The following is a 19172-nucleotide window of genomic DNA, read 5'->3' as shown; positions in this document are numbered from 1 at the left end:
CTGGCGATCTGGCTCCTGAAGTCCTAGAGTTTGGCTACCTTAATCTTCCTCCCGATTGCATGGACATTATTCGGGAGGCAAGAAAGCCCACTACTAGAGCTTGTTATGCGGCTAAATGGAAGAGGTTTGTCGTCTACTGCGTGGAGCACAGCATTGACCCGCTAGACGCTTCCATTCAAAACATCATATGCTACCTCTTTCACCTGTATCGTTGTAATCTAGCTTACTCTTCCATCCGCATTCACCTGTCGGCTATGGCAGCATACCTCCAGAATAGGCAGCACCTGTCACTCTTCAAGGTCCCTGCTATCAAGGCTTTTCTGGAAGGACTCAAAAGAGTCATTCCACCAAGGACTCCACCAGCTCCGGAATGGAACCTCAATGTGGTTCTTACAAGGCTGATGGGTCCTCCCTTTGAGCCACTACACTCTTGCGAGCTGCAATTTTTAACCTGGAAGGTTGCGTTCCTAGTAGCAATCACATCGCTACGGAGGGTCAGCGAACTGCAGGCGCTCACCATCCAAGAACCTTTCTTCCAGGTACATGCTAACAGGGTGGTGCTCCGCACTAACCCTAAGTTCTTACCAAAAGTGGTCTCACACTTTCACATAAACCAAACCATTGAATTGCCGGTGTTTTTCCAAAACCCAGAGACGCTGGCGGAGCGGATGCTCCACACCCTTGATGTAAAAAGGGCTTTGATGTATTATGTGGACAGGACAAAAGATTTCCGCAAAACCCAACAACTTTTTGTTGCTTTTGCCACACAACACAAGGGAAATGCAATCTCCAAAGCAGGAATAGCTAGATGGATAGTAAAGTGCATTCAGATCTGCTACGCTAAAGCAAAGCGCACTCTCACTATACCACCGAGGGCCCACTCCACTAGGAAGTTGGGGGCCTCTATGGCTTTCTTAGGTAACATTCCCTTAGAAGACATCTGTAGAGCAGCCACATGGTCTACCACTCATACTTTCACTAAGCACTACTGTGTAGACGTGCATTCAAAACAACAGGCAGCTGTTGGTCAGGCTGTTCTAAAAACACTTTTTCAGACTGCTGCAGCTGGCACGGGCGGCCGCCGCTAATGGAGGGACTGCTATGTATTCTATGCACAGATATGAATTCAGCAGCCCACATGCCTCGAACTGCAAATGCTACTTACCAGTATGCATCTGTTCTTGGCATGTAGGGCTGCTGACATTCATATCGCCCACCCTCCTCCCCGGCGCCTGTAGCAGCTGCAGTATGTATTCATATACACATATATGCTCATAGCATGGTCATCACTCACTTCTCACTCCATCTCTGCCAATGGCTAAAAACAATCTGGGGATGGAGGCGATGCCCATGCGCACTGTAGTCCAGGGGAGGAGCCACCTATCTCGTGATACTTCGAAGACTCTTCCAGGACAACAATGTGCAATCATCCGGACCCAACACTAGGTGGCGGACTATGCACAGATATGAATGTCAGCAGCCCTACATGCCAAGAACAGATGCATACTGGTAAGTAGCATTTGCATTACTATATGTACGCATGGATGTGCAGCTGTGCTGATATACATTGCTATATGTACGCATGGATGTGCAGCAGTGCAGATATACATTGCTATATGTGCGCATGGATGTGCAGCAGTGCAGATATACATTACTATATGTACGCATGGATGTGCAGTAGTGCAGATATACATTACTATATGTACGCATGGATGTGCAGCAGTGCAGATATACATTACTACATGTACGCATGGATGTGCAGCTGTGCTGATATACATTGCTATATGTACGCATGGATGTGCAGCAGTGCAGATATACATTGCTATATGTGCGCATGGATGTGCAGCAGTGCAGATATACATTACTATATGTACGCATGGATGTGCAGCAGTGCAGATATACATTACTACATGTACGCATGGATGTGCAGCAGTGCAGATATACATTGCTATATGTACGCATGGATGTGCAGCTGTGCTGATATACATTACTACATGTACGCATGGATGTGCAGCAGTGCAGATATACATTGCTATATGTGCGCATGGATGTGCAGCTGTGCTGATATACATTGCTATATGTACGCATGGATGTGCAGCTGTGCTGATATACATTACTACATGTACGCATGGATGTGCAGCAGTGCAGATATACATTGCTATATGTACGCATGGATGTGCAGCTGTGCTGATATACATTACTACATGTACGCATGGATGTGCAGCAGTGCAGATATACATTACTACATGTACGCATGGATGTGCAGCTGTGCTGATATACATTGCTATATGTACGCATGGATGTGCAGCTATGCTGATATACATTACTACATGTACGCATGGATGTGCAGCAGTGCAGATATACATTGCTATATGTGCGCATGGATGTGCAGCAGTGCAGATATACATTGCTATATGTGCGCATGGATGTGCAGCTGTGCTGATATACATTGCTATATGTACGCATGGATGTGCAGCTGTGCTGATATACATTGCTATATGTACGCATGGATGTGCAGCTGTGCTGATATACATTACTACATGTACGCATGGATGTGCAGCAGTGCAGATATACATTACTACATGTACGCATGTATGTGCAGCAGTGCAGATATACATTACTACATGTACGCATGGATGTGCAGCTGTGCAGATATACATTGCTATATGTGCGCATGGATGTGCAGCAGTGCAGATATACATTACTATATGTACGCATGGATGTGCAGCAGTGCAGATATACATTGCTATATGTACGCATGGATGTGCAGCAGTGCAGATATACATTACTATATGTACGCATGGATGTGCAGCAGTGCAGATATACATTGCTATATGTACGCATGAATGTGCAGCAGTGCAGATATACATTACTAGATGTACGCATGGATGTGCAGCAGTGCAGATATACATTACTACATGTACGCATGGATGTGCAGCAGTGCAGATATACATTGCTATATGTGCGCATGGATGTGCAGCAGTGCAGATATACATTGCTATATGTACGCATGGATGTGCAACAGTGCAGATATACATTACTACATGTACGCATGGATGTGCAGCTGTGCTGATATACATTACTACATGTACGCATGGATGTGCAGCAGTGCAGATATACATTACATGTACGCATGGATGTGCAGCAGTGCAGATATACATTGCTATATGTGCGCATGGATGTGCAGCAGTGCAGATATACATTGCTATATGTGCGCATGGATGTGCAGCAGTGCAGATATACATTGCTATATGTACGCATGGATGTGCAGCAGTGCAGATATACATTACTATATGTGCGCATGGATGTGCAGCAGTGCAGATATACATTGCTATATGTACGCATGGATGTGCAGCTGTGCTGATATACATTACTACATGTACGCATGGATGTGCAGCTGTGCTGATATACATTACTACATGTACGCATGGATGTGCAGCAGTGCAGATATACATTGCTATATGTACGCATGGATGTGCAGCTGTGCTGATATACATTACTACATGTACGCATGGATGTGCAGCTGTGCTGATATACATTGCTATATGTACGCATGGATGTGCAGCAGTGCAGATATACATTACTATATGTACGCATGGATGTGCAGCAGTGCAGATATACATTACTACATGTACGCATGGATGTGCAGCAGTGCAGATATACATTGCTACATGTGCGCATGGATGTGCAGCCGTGCAGATATACATTACTATATGTACGCATGGATGTGCAGCAGTGCAGATATACATTGCTATATGTACGCATGGATGTGCAGCAGTGCAGATATACATTACTATATGTGCGCATGGATGTGCAGCAGTGCAGATATACATTGCTATATGTACGCATGGATGTGCAGCAGTGCAGATATACATTACTATATCTACGCATGGATGTGCAGCAGTGCAGATATACATTACTATATGTGCGCATGGATGTGCAGTAGTGCAGATATACATTGCTATATGTACGCATGGATGTGCAGCTGTGCTGATATACATTACTACATGTACGCATGGATGTGCAGCTGTGCTGATATACATTACTACATGTACGCATGGATGTGCAGCAGTGCAGATATACATTGCTATATGTACGCATGGATGTGCAGCTGTGCTGATATACATTACTACATGTACGCATGGATGTGCAGCTGTGCTGATATACATTACTACATGTACGCATGGATGTGCAGCTGTGCTGATATACATTACTACATGTAAACATGGATGTGATCTGGGGTGGATCTGGGCTGCTACTGAATGTGGAGGGGGTGGGAGTGGTGACAGGACGGGCCTGCCAGCCCTGCCACCCCTCGGGCTCCGCTTGGCACAGCCTGCCTGTGCCACCCCTCGGGCTCCGCTTGGCACAGCCTGCCTGTCACTGTGCCTTTAAGGCTGCTTGCTTCTAAATGTGTCTGCGTGCTTGTGGGGAGGGGGCGAGGGCTGGGGTGGTGACAGGAAGCCCCCCCACCCCTCCCACACTGACACAGGCCCCATTTACAAAGGGCCGTCCTCCGGGGAGCCGGGCGGGCAGGAAGGCAGCAGCGCCTGTGAGTAATTTCCTGCTCAGGACGGCTGCTGTGACTCACTGCTCCCCAGGGCAGGCCTGCCTGCTGCAGCCCCCCCGCCCAGGGTCACTTGATATGTGTCTCACGCTCCTCTGCCTCCCCAGCACAATCCCTCCCCTCCCCCTCCATGCTTCCTTCTCTGTCTCCTTTCCGTCTATCCACTCAGTTTTCTCTCGCCCGCCTTCAGGCTGGTTTTATCTCTATCCATGTTTCATTCCCTTGTCTCTCTTTTCCCCGCGCCGGTCTTTTCCTTTTCTGCACAGATTCTTTCTTCCTCAACCTCGCCATCCATTATTTTTATTTCCATCTCTCCAATTCATCGTTCTTTACTTTCCTACTCCCTGCCAGTTTCTTCCTGAGCACCTTTCCATCCTCTCTTTCCCGCCCCCTGCTCCACTCATCTCTTCTTTCATTCTCTACTCTTTTCTCCTTTCCTTCCTTCTCCCCACGTCTTACTTCCTTCTCCCCACGTCTCTTCATTATCTCCTCTTCGCTCCTTTCCTTTATTCTCCCCGCTTCTCTCCTTCATTCCTTCTCCCCGTGTCTCTTCCTTCTCCCGCTTCTCTCCTTTCCTTCCTTCTCCCCGTTTCTCTTCCTTCTCTCCGCTTCTCTCCTCTTCCTTCTCTTCTCTCCTCTTCTCTGTGCTTCTCTCCTTATCTTCCTTCTCCCCGCTTCTCTTCTTTCCTTTTCTTCTCTCCTCTTCCTTCTCTCCTCTTCTCTTCCTTATCTCTTCTCCTCTCCTATCCTTCCTTCTCCCCGCATTTCTTCCTTCTCCCCGCTTCTCTTCACTTCCTCCCTTCCCTCTTCTCTCCTTTCCTTCCTTCTCCCCGCTCCTCTTCTTTCCTTCCCTCCCTCCGCTCCTCTTCTTTCCTTCTCTCCGCCACACTGGCCCCACACCCCATTCCCATCGCCTCCTGCCTCTCCTTACCCACATTCTTCTTTGCTCTTGCATCTTCTCTCCCTCCCACCCTCCGTATCTCTATCCACCATCTCCTTTTCTTCCTGTTGACCCTCTTCCTACTTTTTATTGGCTACATTTTGTTCCTTTCTCCCTTGGCCTCATCCCTTTTCTTCTCCTCTCCTCCCTCCTTTGTTTACTTGTATGTTTGTGTAGCGCCGAACAGACCCACCAAGACAATGGAGTGCTTTACGTGAAGACTGCCTTTCTCGCTGATATAATAGCATTTCGATCTCTTCAGCAGGCCTTGGCTGTGGTCATGGGTCGGACACACGTAAATCGGTCCATCTCGTCCTTGCCTGCTCCTTCCTCTACTGTGGGAGTTAGGGCGCAGCTTTAAGACATTAGTAAGAACAATAGTTACTTACCTGTAATCTGTGGTTCTCCAGTATTGGGGTGTCTTTCATAGATTCACATGCCTGAATCATTCCCCGTCGTCAGAGTGGGAGTCCCAAGGGACATAAAAAAGCAATAATATTCATAATAATAATCAACCAGGAAGTAAAGTAGCCCTTAGCTACAGGAACAAAACTTCCACACTCATGACTATCCTAGTCATTTTGTATAGACCAAACTGCAGCCAATCAGGCGACAGCACCCACCAAAGTGTTCTCCCCAGAGGCTCAGGCTCAGGAGTGAAGCCAATATAATCGCCTGAGGAGCCTCTGAGGGGCGGTGGGCGGGTGCATGTGAATCTGTGAAAGTCACCAATACTGGGGAACCACAGATTACAGGTAAGTAACTATTGTTCTCCAGTATTGGGGTGTCTTTCATTGATTCACATGCCTGAATCAGAGTAGATAGCAGTGCAAACCATAATGCTCATAGACGCTCCTTGTATCATAGTACATACACATGCTTTGCAAAAGAGAATAACATGTAAAATAAGCATCTAAAAGAGCATAGAGGAGGAGGGAGAACAGAGGCTCACCTTATTTGAAAAGATTGCGAAGAACTGCTCGTCCCACTGAAGTATCTGCATCGCTTGCAGCATCCAAACAGTAATACCTGGTGAACGTATGCTTGCTGGACTAAGTTGCTGCTCTGCAGATCTGATGAAGAGGCACACCAGCAAAAAGAGCTGTTGAAGAGGAGACCGCTCTCGTAGAATGTAGAGGCCTTCCCACTTGTTGATGACACAGACTGATTGCTGAGGACACCCAGCGGGCTATGGTCTGTTTGGATACAGCGTATCCTTGACGTAGCTTTCCGTATGCTACAAATAATTGATCTGTTTTACGCAATGTTGCAGTTCACTGGAGATAGAATTTGAGACATTTCCTGATGTCAAGGGAATGCAAGGCTTTTTCCACCACTGTTTGCAGATTAGGAAAGAATGTCTTTAGAATCACTGGCTAATTAAGATGAAAGTCAGAGGGAACTTTAGGCATGTAACTGGATTGGTATGAAGCACCTCTGAATTTGAAGTGAATTGTAAAAAAGGAGACTTGATGGTGAATGCCTGAATGTCGCTGACCCTATGAGCCGACCTTGGTGCTAAAAGTAGAGAAACCTTCCATGAAAAGAACTTGAGATCCACTTTATGAATAGGTTCAAAGGGGTGAGGCATTAGCTGGGTGAGCACCACATTTAAGTACCAGGATGGAGGTGGACGTCGAATAGGAGGAAACATTCAGAATAGACCTTCAAAGAATTGTTGGATTATTCCCGCAGAATACAGAGAGTTACAGCCATTTTGACGGAACCTGGAAATGGTTGCCAAAAACACCTTTAGTGTGGAATGAGCCAAGCCAGATCTAGCCAAATGAAGAAAGAACGGCAAGATCTGTTCTGATTTAGCGTGAATTGGATGTAAATTGGCAGAGTGACACCAGGTACAAAACCTTTTCCATTTAATTTTGTATGTCTTAATAGTGGCAGGCGCTCTAGCATTGGCTAAAACTTCTTGACAATCCTCTGGGATATTTAGATGGGTGAATTCAACGTGTTGAGGAGCTAAGCTGCTAATTTCAAAGAAGCTGGGTCCGGATGACAATTGTGACTCCCTTGCATTGTCAGAAGATTCGGTATTGATGGAAGCTGAATGGGATTGCACTCCGAGAGGAGTAGAAGCTCTGTGAACCAATATTGGCGAGGCCACCTGGGCACAATGAGAATGAGGCGACACGGTTGCAGTTTCATTTTCCGGATGACTCTGGGAACCAAAGGAATCGGCGGAAAGGCGTATGCATATATCTGAGACCAGTTCATCGAAAGCGCATCCCCGCATGAGTCCTTGTAGGGGATCCAGCTTGCAAAGTGTTGGCATATGCGGTTCTGAATTGTTGCAAACAAGTCCAGGTCGGGGTTACCCCACTCTCGAAAGACTCTGTCCAGTTTCACTTGATGGATCTCCCATTCATGATTGGATACTGCAGCCCTGCTGAGAGAATCCACTAGCACATTGAACATTCCTAAACGTGAACTGCTGAAAGATTTATCTTGTGATCTAGAGCCCAATCCCAAATCTCCTGGGCTTGCTGAGAAAGAAGGGCCGATTTTGTGCCCCCTTGTTTGATTAATGCATACTTGTTATATTGTCTGTCCTGATTAGAACTGTGGACCCAGGTATTACTGCTCGAAAGGACTTCAATGCCAGAAAAATAGCTCTCAGCTCTAGCAGATTTATGTGCCATTTCTTTTGTTCTGTATTCCACTTTCCGTTGACAGTCATTCCCTGAAGGTGTGCCCCCCATCCTTCGAGGGAAGCATCCGTGGTGATGGTATACCTTGGCACTTCCGTCAGGAAAGTACATCATACTCGAAAGTTTTTCTTTTGAATCCACCAGTGAAAGGCTTCTCTCATACGGTAAGTTATGCTGATCCTGTCGTTGAACGACCCCGAAACCTGCACCTATTGGAGGTTGAGTGCCTCTTGTAAAGGTCTCATTCGGAGACGACAGTTGGGTATGAGAGGGATGCAGGATGAGACCATCCCTAGAAAGGATTTGAACATCCGTACTGAAACGTACTTTTTTTGTCGTGAACGGAGAGCCATTTTGCAAATCTTGAGCTGCCTTTCTTTTGAGACGAAAGTTTGAGTGAGCCGAGTGTCTAGTGTGGCTCCCAGAAACTACTTTCTTTGTGACGGAGTAAGATGGGATTTTTTTTAATTGATTGAGTCTCCCAGAGACTGGAATAGCGGCAGGCATCTTTGAACATGCTCTCTTGCTGCTCTTAAAGAATTGGCCTTGATAAGGCAATCATCCAAGTATGGGAAAATTTGAATGCTTTCTAAGAGAAGATGCGCCGCCACTGGAGCTAATATTTTCTTGAACAAACGGGACGCTGAACAAAGTCCAAATGGGAGAACCTTGAATTGAAAGTCCCTGCCAGCCAATCTGAATCTTAAGAACTTCCTGTGCCTGGGAAGGATTGGTATATGAAAATAAGCATTCTGAAGGTCGAGGGTGGCCATGTGATCCCTTTTGGAAAGAAGCTGGAGGATTTCTTGAAGTGTTAAAATCCGGAACGATAATTTTTTGAGGTATTTGTTGAGGGCACGCAGGACGAGGATAGGGCGCCATTCTCCTGACTTCTTGCGTATGAGGAAGAACCTCGAATAGAACCCTCTTCTTTTTGCAATTGAGGAGCTTTTTCGATTGCTCCTTTCCGAATCATTACATTTCTAATCATTACATTTATTTTGGAGAACAGCTCCTAGAGGTGAGCTGGTGGTGGACCTTTCGGAGGAGAATTTGGAGGGATTTTGACAAATTCTAAAGTGTGTCCTCAGGCCACTACATCCAGGACCCACCTGTCTGTAGTAATTTTGGACCAATTCGAGAAGAAATGGGATGTTCTTCCTCCAACAACTTTTTACCTTGGGATGGGCAGAGGTGGTGGTAGGTGGTACGTCTCATTGCTTTCTGGAGGAATCTCGTCCCCTGTAAGCAGGCTTTCTTTTTCCTTGCGAGTAGTTGTTACCTTGCTGTCCGTATGTTTGTTTATACGGTTGGTACCGCTGGGTTCGAGGCATGTGGGCTGCTAAATTCATATCTTAGCATTAGATCGCCGCCTAGTGTTGGGCCCGGATGATCGCACATTGTTGTCCTGGAAGAGTCTTCGAAGTATCCTGAGATAGGTGGCTCCTCCCCTGGACTACAGTGCGCATGGGCATCGGCTCCATCCCCAGATTGTTTTTTTCCGCCATTGGGTTCGGATGCGGTCTCGACGTCTCTCTGTCGGAACCGAGAAAACATAACTCTAAACGGCCAAAAGGCCTTGTATTCTTTACGTCGGTATTGTTTGCGTGCGGTCTCGAGTTCTTCCGTCTCTCGGAGCCGGAATCAGCGGAGTATTTGCACTCTTCGGACATCGAGGCCTTCTCATCGCGACTCGACAGCGACTTCCCAGCATGGAGCGGAGTCCGTTTAAACTCTGTCCGCTCTGTGGGTCCAAATACCCACATATAGACGTACATCCGGTCTGTAACAAATGCCTTTCACCAGACCATAACGAAAACAACTGCATGGCCTGTGCGAGTTTCAGGTCAAAGAAGACACTCACGATTCGGCGCGCGGTGCGCCTTGTGGCCAAACAAGCGGCCCCGGATCCAGAAAACATCTTCGACGACCGAGAAGAGGAGGACCAGAGCCATCATCTTCAAATCTCCCCGCCCGAGACGGAGGTCGAGGCAGATCCGGAAGACGACGACGGAGTCGTGGATCAAGGCCTTGAATACGTCGACGAGGTAGGGGACGTCGAAGAGGTTTATGGGGCCGCGGAAGATAGCTCAGGGGACGAGCTATGCCCCGAAGTTTACGGACATAAAGAGCGGGTCACGGGATCGCCTGTCGGCCTTACCCAAGACCCCGTAGCGCAAGCCACGGCCCCGCCTTCAGGCCCGGCCACGGACATACTTGCTGCGCATAGGGTATCGAAACCGAAACTGAAACCTACGGTATCGACTACACCTAAAATGGCCGAGCCAAAACCGAAACCGAAACTTAAGGACTCGAGCGTCCCTAAGATGGCGGCCGTACCAGCGAAGACGACTAAGCCCGCTGCTTCATCGACTCCGTCGACCTCTGGTCCACAGAAGTCGAAGAAATCTGTCGATTCCACAGTGTCGAAATCGGCGCCAGAGGAGGGATCCTCTAAGAAGGGTGGCACGCACAGGTCAAGCGCTGCGACGCCGGCTAAGCCCGCCAAAGCCAGCGACACGGCTCCAGCTCCGACTGGGACTTCGGTTGTCGGACGCGTGGTGGAAGCAGTGCCGTCAAAATCACACGGATCGAAGGCTGGCGCATCTGCGCATCGGTCCAAGGACTCTGGGTCGGCGGACGCGGCATCATCGTCCAAAACTCAGAAGGGCCAACACGACGTCGGATCCGAAGGCAAGGCCTCCTCGTCGGTGCCAAAGGCCACTGTCAGTGACGCGTCCCCCATCGCTTCTTCAATACAAAGAATAAGGGAGATGGCCTCTGCTTCGTCGGCGCCGGCGCCATCGCCGCAGAAGGCGATAGACATTCCGGTCAAGCCTGCGAGTAAACTCCTCTTCCTCCTGCCGCCAAAAGAGGCGCCGAAGGCCTTTTCAACAAAATCGACGCCAAAGAAGTCGGATTCTTCAACGGCAGGGGCACTTTCAGGTCGAGCACTCAACTCAGAAGAGGATTCTGAGTGCTTTATCGATGCAGACACTGGGAAATTGACCCTTTACAAGAGGAGGATCACTTCACAGCCGGTGGACTATGTCATACCCCTAAAGAAGAAAAAGTTTCCCCAAGACGCCTCAGGGAACCTATCCAGCCTCCTCCAAGAAGGAGCCCAACTCCGTCTCCCGACCACTCTGAAAGTGAGGGTTATGATGAAGATGGCCAATACACTTTCCCAGTCAATGAACCAGATTCACAGCCGGATTCATATGATGACATTGGGGACCAAGACACCCAAAATATGGGGCAGGACCCACAGCCTTTCAGTACACGTGCATCCCCAACAGAGGATTCTGCAGGTTTCCATGCACTCATTGAGAGGGCAGCTGCTAATCATGATGTGGACATGCATGCTGACCCAGTTGAAGAAGACTTTCTATTCGACACTTTTTCAGTTTCAGACAGAACTGTAAAGACACTGCCTATGCTCAAAGGAGTCCTCAAGCATGCTGCGGACATCTTTAAAGAGCCTACCAGGGCGAGGGTGGTCAATCCACGTATTGAAAAGAAATACAGACCAGCACCTGCAGATCCTGCATACATTCGGGGACAGTTGCCGCTTGACTCCCTGGTGGTCGCAAATGCTCGAAAAAGGGCCAACTCCCAAACAACGGGTGAAGCTCCTCCCCCGGATAAGGAGTCCAAAGTGCTAGAGGCAGGAGGCAAACGTGTAGCTGCGCAGGCTGCCAATTTCTGGCGTATTGCAAATACACAGGCACTATTGGCACGTTATGATAGGTCGCATTACGACACCCTAGAGCAAATTGTGCAACACCTGCCTCCACAGTTTCAAGAGGGCACCAAAATGATTATACAGGAAGGGCAACTGATCTCCAACGCGGCCATAAAGTGTGCTCTTGATGCCGCGGACACAGCCGCTAGGACCATTAACACTAGCGTCATGCTCAGACGACAGGCATGGCTCCGCATTTCGGGGTTTAAACCTGACATTCAAACAACCATACTTAACCAACCAGTCAATCCTGATAGACTGTTTGGTCCAGATGTTGACACCACCCTAGAAAAAATTAAAAAAGACACCGAAACTGCTAAGTCTATGGGGGCCCTACAATCACAACAGTTTCGTGGCAATAATTTTCGTCGCTCAGGTGCACGTGGGGTCACCAGAGGACAGATGGGTCAGCAATCACAATTCTCTAGAGGTGGAGCACAATCCTCGTACCCCAAACAGAACAAGGGGGGCTACAGGGGAAACAGCACCAGAGGACGCGCCAGAGGAAACAACAACTCACGCTCCTCTACCCCAAGCAAACAGTGACTCTCGGTCACTGCCCCCGACCACTTAACACCTGTCGGGGGGAGACTACAGCAGTTCCTGCCCGTCTGGATCAACATCACCACAGACAGGTGGGTGCGACAACTTATCCAGTACGGTTATTGTCTAGAGTTAAAATCCACTCCACCCAACATTCCACCAAGGCAAAGACCTATGTCCGCAGAGCACTTGCACTTATTGCAGCAGGAAGTGGTGGTGATGCTGCAAAAAGGAGCAATCGAGCTCGTGCCACTGGGGGAGGAAGGCACGGGGGTATATTCCCTGTACTTCCTTATTCCAAAGAAGGACGGATCTCTCAGACCAATTCTGGATCTCCGTCCCCTCAATCTGTATATACTGTCAGAACATTTCCATATGCTTACACTGCAACAGATTCTTCCCTTGTTAAACCAAGGAGACTTCTTAGCAACCTTAGACCTCAAGGATGCTTAGTTCCACATTCCACTACACCCGTCCCACAGAAAATACCTCAGGTTCACTATCCAAGGCAAGCATTATCAGTTCAAGGTCCTACCCTTCGGAGTCACCACAGCCCCAAGGGTGTTTACCAAGTGTCTGGCGACAGTAGCAGCGCACCTCAGAAGGCAGAACATCCATGTTTACCCCTACCTGGACGACTGGCTCGTTCAAGCCAAGTCGGAACAACAGTGCGCCGCGGACATGTCAACTACCATTCACCTCCTTCACGACCTGGGTTTCTCGTTGAATTACCCAAAGTCGCATCTTCAGCCGGCACATGTCCGGCAGTTTCTGGGTGCGACGATCAACACCCTGACGGCCAAAGCTCAGCCAAACCAAGTCAGGATAGACAGCATGCAGTCTCTAATCCAGAAGTTCAGACCAAAACACTCGCTTCCAGCGAGAGTGTTCATGCAGTTGATAGGCATGATGGCCTCCTGCATCTTCATAGTCCCTCACGCACGGCTGCATATGCGCCCGCTCCAGGAGTGCTTAGCAAATCAGTGGACACAGGCTCAGGGACAATTAACAGACCTAGTGTTGGTTACCAGTCGGGCATACGACTCTCTGCATTGGTGGACTCCACACAACCTTTGCAAGGGCCGACTGTTCCAGGAGCCAGTGCCACAGGTTATCCTGACAACGGACGCATCTCTCCAGGGATGGGGAGCTCATCTGCTCACTTACACGGTGCAGGGACTATGGTCGACGCAGCAACAGAAGATGCACATCAACTATCTAGAACTGATGGCGATCTTCATGGCGCTCAAGTCCTTCATTGTACATCTGTGCAACAAAGTCGTGTTAGTCCGGACGGACAACATGACCGCGATGTACTACATCCAAAAGCAGGGGGGCACCCACTCACCGCAGCTGTCTCATCTGGCTCAGAGCATGTGGAAGTGGGCCATTCAGAGGAACATCTTCCTCATGGCAGAACACCTCCCAGGGAAGGACAATCAAATGGCGGATCTGCTCAGCAGATACAGCCATCAAATGCACGAGTGGGAGATACATCCATCAGTACTCCAGCCGTACTTCCAAAAGTGGGGTCGTCCAGAGATAGACTTGTTCGCCACAAGGGAGAACGCAAAATGCCAAAGCTTCGCCGCCAGGTTCCCACACCCGCAATCACAGGGCAATGCGATATGGATGAACTGGTCAGGCAAATTTGCGTACGCTTTTCCCCCGACACCTCTGATACCACTGGTGGCGAGGAAAATAAGGCAACACTCGATGACACTCATCCTAGTTGCTCCAACGTGGGCGCGCCAGGCCTGGTACACCACGTTCCTCGAATTCTCTTTGGTACCGCATCAAAGACTGCGCCTCACGCCCAGGCTTTTGACGCAGAACCATGGAGAAATTCAGCATCCAGATCCGCAACAGCTCAACCTAGCGATCTGGCTCCTGAAGTCTTAGAGTTTGGATACCTCAACCTACCTCCTGAATGCATGAACATCATCAAGGAGGCGAGGAAACCAACAACCAGAGCATGCTATGCCGCAAAATGGAAGCGTTTTGTCATTTACTGTGCAGCCAATGACATAAACCCGCTAGATGCATCTATCCCTAACATCATTTGCTATCTGTTACATCTTTACAAGTGCAAGCTAGCGTTCACTTCTATTCGGATACATCTATCCGCCATCGCAGCTTACCTTCAAAACAGGCAGCATCTCTCTGTCTTCAGGGTGCCTGCCATTAAAGCTTTCCTTGAAGGTCTGAAACGAGTCATTCCCCCAAGAACACCGCCAGCTCCGGTGTGGAACCTCAATGTGGTCCTCACCAGACTGATGGGACCACCATTTGAGCCACTGCACTCGTGTGAACTACAATTCCTAACGTGGAAAGTAGCTTTCCTAATTGCTATTACGTCACTAAGGCGTGTTAGTGAGCTACAGGCGCTCACAATCCAAGAGCCATTCATTCAGATTCATCCAAATAGGGTAGTGCTACGTACTAACCCCAAATTCCTTCCGAAGGTGGTGTCACAATTTCATCTCAACCAAACTATCGACTTGCCGGCATTCTTCCAAAACCCACAAACAGTGGCGGAAAGAATGCTCCATACGTTAGACGTAAGGAGGGCGTTGATGTACTACATAGACAGGACACAACACTTTAGGAAAACAAAACAACTTTTTGTTGCCTTCTCACCACAACACAAAGGCAACCCGATTTCCAAAGCAGGAATAGCCAGATGGATTGTTAAGTGCATTCAAATCTGTTATCAAAAGGCCAAGCGCACTTTAACAGTACCCCCAAGGGCGCACTCCACACGCAAATTGGGGGCATCCATGGCTTTCCTGGGGAACATTCCTTTAGAGGACATTTGCAGAGCAGCCACGTGGGTTACACCACATACCTTTACAAAACACTACTGTGTTGATGTGCATTCCAAGCAGCAAGCGGCTGTAGGACAGGCTGTTCTCAAGACACTTTTTCAGGTTTCTGCAGCTGGCACGGGCAACCGCCGCTAATGGAGGGACTGCTATATATTCTATGCTAAGATATGAATTTAGCAGCCCACATGCCTCGAACTGAATATGCTACTTACCAGTATGCATCTGTTCTTGGCATGTAGGGCTGCTAACATTCATATCGCCCACCCTCAAACCTCTCAGGACCCTCAATTGAGCTGCAGCCTGGTAAAATTTTTGAAGGCTGTGGGGGACAAAATGCCAAGTCCAGAATATTGAATTGACTTGGTTCCAACTTGTCTTGTAATACAAATCATACTTAATATCAAATACTGAGAGATAACTGAATGGCTGATATGATTTTAAAATTACTAAGAAAAGAACATAAATGTTCATACAATGATGGTTTTAAACATATGTGATTTTACATTGTGCTTCAATTTTTATGTTTTGTATTGCATTGCATTGGTTTTAATTAACTGTGCAAATAAAAATTACTTACTTACTTACATATCGCCCACCCTCCTCCCCGGTGCCTGTCGCAGCTGCAGATATACTATTGTATTCAATCATTAGCATGGACATCCCTTACACTTTTCACTCCATCTTCTGCCACAATGGCGAAAAACAATCTGGGGATGGAGCCGATGCCCATGCGCACTGTAGTCCAGGGGAGGAGCCACCTATCTCAGGATACTTCGAAGACTCTTCCAGGACAACAATGTGCGATCATCCGGACCCAACACTAGGCGGCGATCTAATGCTAAGATATGAATGTTAGCAGCCCTACATGCCAAGAACAGATGCATACTGGTAAGTAGCATATTCATTACCTTGTGAAGACTGGTACGAGCGTTGTTGAGAGTAGCCCCCTCTTCTGGAAAAAGATCCACGTCCTTTGGCACCACGAAGGACGATTTACAAAACTGCAGGCTTCCCAGCGACCTTGCAGTTTCTGTATCCTTCTTTATGGCCTGCAGGGTGTGAGAAGTTAGCCTGGTATATGATGTCCACTATTCTAGTGGGCACCCTGCACCAGTCTAAACGACCCTTATGGTGATGATTGTAAAGTCAACCTTACAGACCAGCTATCCTAGTGGTAGCATGGACAAAGCAGTCTTAGGCTAAAACGTCAGAGGGCATGTGAAGCCAGCTGTTTTACCAATAATAATCCCTTGAATATCAAATGAAAGGACACCACACCAGGTATATATAAAATATATATTTATTTATTAACTAACACAACCCCTTTGAACTCTTTGTGAGGTCTGAGATCGAGATACAGTACAAGTTACTCAATCAGCATACTTTAAGTTGCACAAAATACAATTCTGCCCTAGGGGCCTCACAAACCATATACATAAGTGATATAAGAGCCACTTCAGGAAAGGTGAATAGACCTAGAGCCTAGGGAATCGCTGTGGCTACACTGAACAACCAAGAGACTGGAAGTAGGAGGCCCTCGGGAGGCGTGTGCAGTGTCTAAACACACACGCGGGTTACCATAGAGTTATAACGGGAACGTAAAAGTTACAAAGTTGTAGATTTTGGGCACTTCCGGATGGACTAAGATATAACCCCTTTAAACTAGGACACTTCAAGAGTCAACACCCACAGGAGCACCGGAGTACTCGAGTTACCTCACCCAGGGAAGCCAGTGGCATAGGTGTTCTTTCGTGTCGGGTTTCGTCGCTGTTTCCTATGGAGAGCTGCAAGAAAGTGCTGCACGCGACCAGGAGAAAAATGTTCGGGTGGATCCAAGGGTGGATCGGAGTAGTGAAGAACCTGAAAGCAGAGGGGACAGAGTCTGGGTCCCTAGCCAGTGACCAGGAAGGAACCAGGAAGGAACCAGGCAATGTCGAGATGCAATCAGGGTAAGAGGTGAAGCTTGTCTCTGCAGCCACGAGGACCAGGAGGCGTCGACGACGACCAGGAGCTGGATTCGAGCTGTCCCATAAAGGATTTTGTTAACTGCAGCGTCGGTATCCGGATTGGACTCAACAAGCCTTGGCAAACGCAATCCATGCAGGATGGGAAGATTGGTTTCATTTCAGAAAAGCAAGGTCTGGGGAGCTTCTCCTTCGCAGGGAAGCTGGAGCAAGCCCAGAGCAACCAGGCAAGCGGTGTAGTTTCACAAAGAAGTCTTCGGAGGGCTCACTAGCCAACGGGCTAGCAACCGGGAAGACGCGGTGAGCTGAAATGCAGGCGCAGGCCCCAGGCGGAACTCTGGGAGTGTGGCGTGCTGAGCTTCGGTGCAAATGCTGCTCGGGTCTGGGGCTTCTCAAACCCCAATGCACAACTTCGAGGGTACCTCAGAAGCTGCACTGTTAGCAAAGAGCAGGTAGTCCAGGCTGTCCGGTCCCACGTCTCTGGTGTCCGCCACGGGTCTCAGCTTTGCTGTGAATGTGGATCAGAGTCGGAGAAGTCTGGAAGTCCAGTTCCTGAGTCGCTAAGTCTTCGGGTTCCAGCGGGAGCGTCGACAAAGCAAACCGGCAAGTTACTGGTGGTCCCTGTTTGCACAGGGTGGTCACTCTTTGACCACAAGGGAGATTTCTTTAGTCTTCCAGTCGATATGGAACGTCGAAGGTCCAAGAGTTTTGTTTCAGAGTTTCTTTCCAGGATAATCTAATGTCTCTAGACACAGCTCCTATCTTTATACTAAACTAAGAGGCTGGATTACCTGCTAGGTCCCTCCTATAGGTGGAACCTGAGAAGCGGGTGGTTACACCCCTTTCTCTTTGTCCAGTTTCGCGCCAGAGCTGGGGCTGGAGTGCCCCAGCAACTGGTTTGAACCGGGCTATGCATGGAGCACCTTGTGTGCCCCAGGCAGTGTCTGGAAAAACATCTTTCCATTGAACCCACCCTGCCCCAATCCTCTACAAGCTGTCCGGGAAGGTGCTAGCACCTCCCACGACAGGAAACCTATTGTCCAGGCCTCCCTTGCCGGAGTTTCGTCCAGCTGCAGGAGGTCAGACTCTGGTCTGTGGCAGCAGCATCCATTTTGTGATGCTGAGGCTCTGTTTAACTTTAACCGGGTAAAGCAGTAACTACATGTCTTCTCCCTCTAGAAGGGTGGAATGCTACCCCCACCGCCAGGACTGGCGGGGGGGGGGATAGAATTCCAAAGTGTTTGACACCTTACACGACATGTTTTGATAAAGCCACACCAAAGTTAGCATTAACCGCGAGGATTATAATGCACTTAAGAGTATATGGTATGGCTATATCATAGAACCGCTATAAGAACATTGTTCAGAAAGCTGCAGACAGGCTCAGCTCATGCTAGAGCACCATCTCACATAAAACCAAGCACTCTGCCTTCAGGATTGTCAAGGCCTGCCATAGGAGTGTCTTATAGGTATATATGTGTCTATATATAAGGGTAGATATAGGGATACTATATCTAAGCAAGGGGTGATTACACCACCTTGCCCAAGCTGAGTGATCAGCCTGTGGTGTCAGTTTGGATGGCCAGCCAGGGATGGCATAATTTATGCTGCAGCCCCTGGTAGGCCTTGGATGCACCTATGCCCAGGGTACCTATGGTAATTATACAGGGGCTCACAAAGGTGACCCAATCCCCAATTAGGTATGTACCTAAAGTACATGGAGTCCATTTTACAGAGAGAGCAGATAGCCTGGGACCATGAATAGCAGGATCCCAGTCCAACTAAGTCAAAAACCAGCTAAACACTAGGCAAAAAGTTGGGGTAACCATATAGACGGATATCCACCTTCCTACACAGGGCCTCATCAATATGCTGGCCAAAGAAAAACTCACCATCATAAGGCATATTGATGATCTTAG

At 48.4% G+C, this 19172-nt stretch overlaps 1 protein-coding gene and 1 pseudogene across 2 annotated transcripts in view; both read left to right on the top strand.

Moving 5' to 3' along the window:
* PTPA (protein phosphatase 2 phosphatase activator) overlaps positions 1–19172 on the top strand; it is a 623109-nt gene that overhangs the window by 456688 nt on the left and 147249 nt on the right. The window lies entirely within an intron of this gene.
* Positions 9886–12591, top strand: LOC147718033 (uncharacterized; annotated as a pseudogene).

This window comes from Lissotriton vulgaris, chromosome 5 (assembly GCF_964263255.1).
Source record: "Lissotriton vulgaris chromosome 5, aLisVul1.2, whole genome shotgun sequence".
Taxonomy (NCBI): Eukaryota; Metazoa; Chordata; class Amphibia; order Caudata; family Salamandridae; genus Lissotriton; species Lissotriton vulgaris.
The sequence above is the reverse complement of the archived record's forward strand: the minus strand, read 5'-3'. Positions and strand labels throughout refer to the sequence as shown.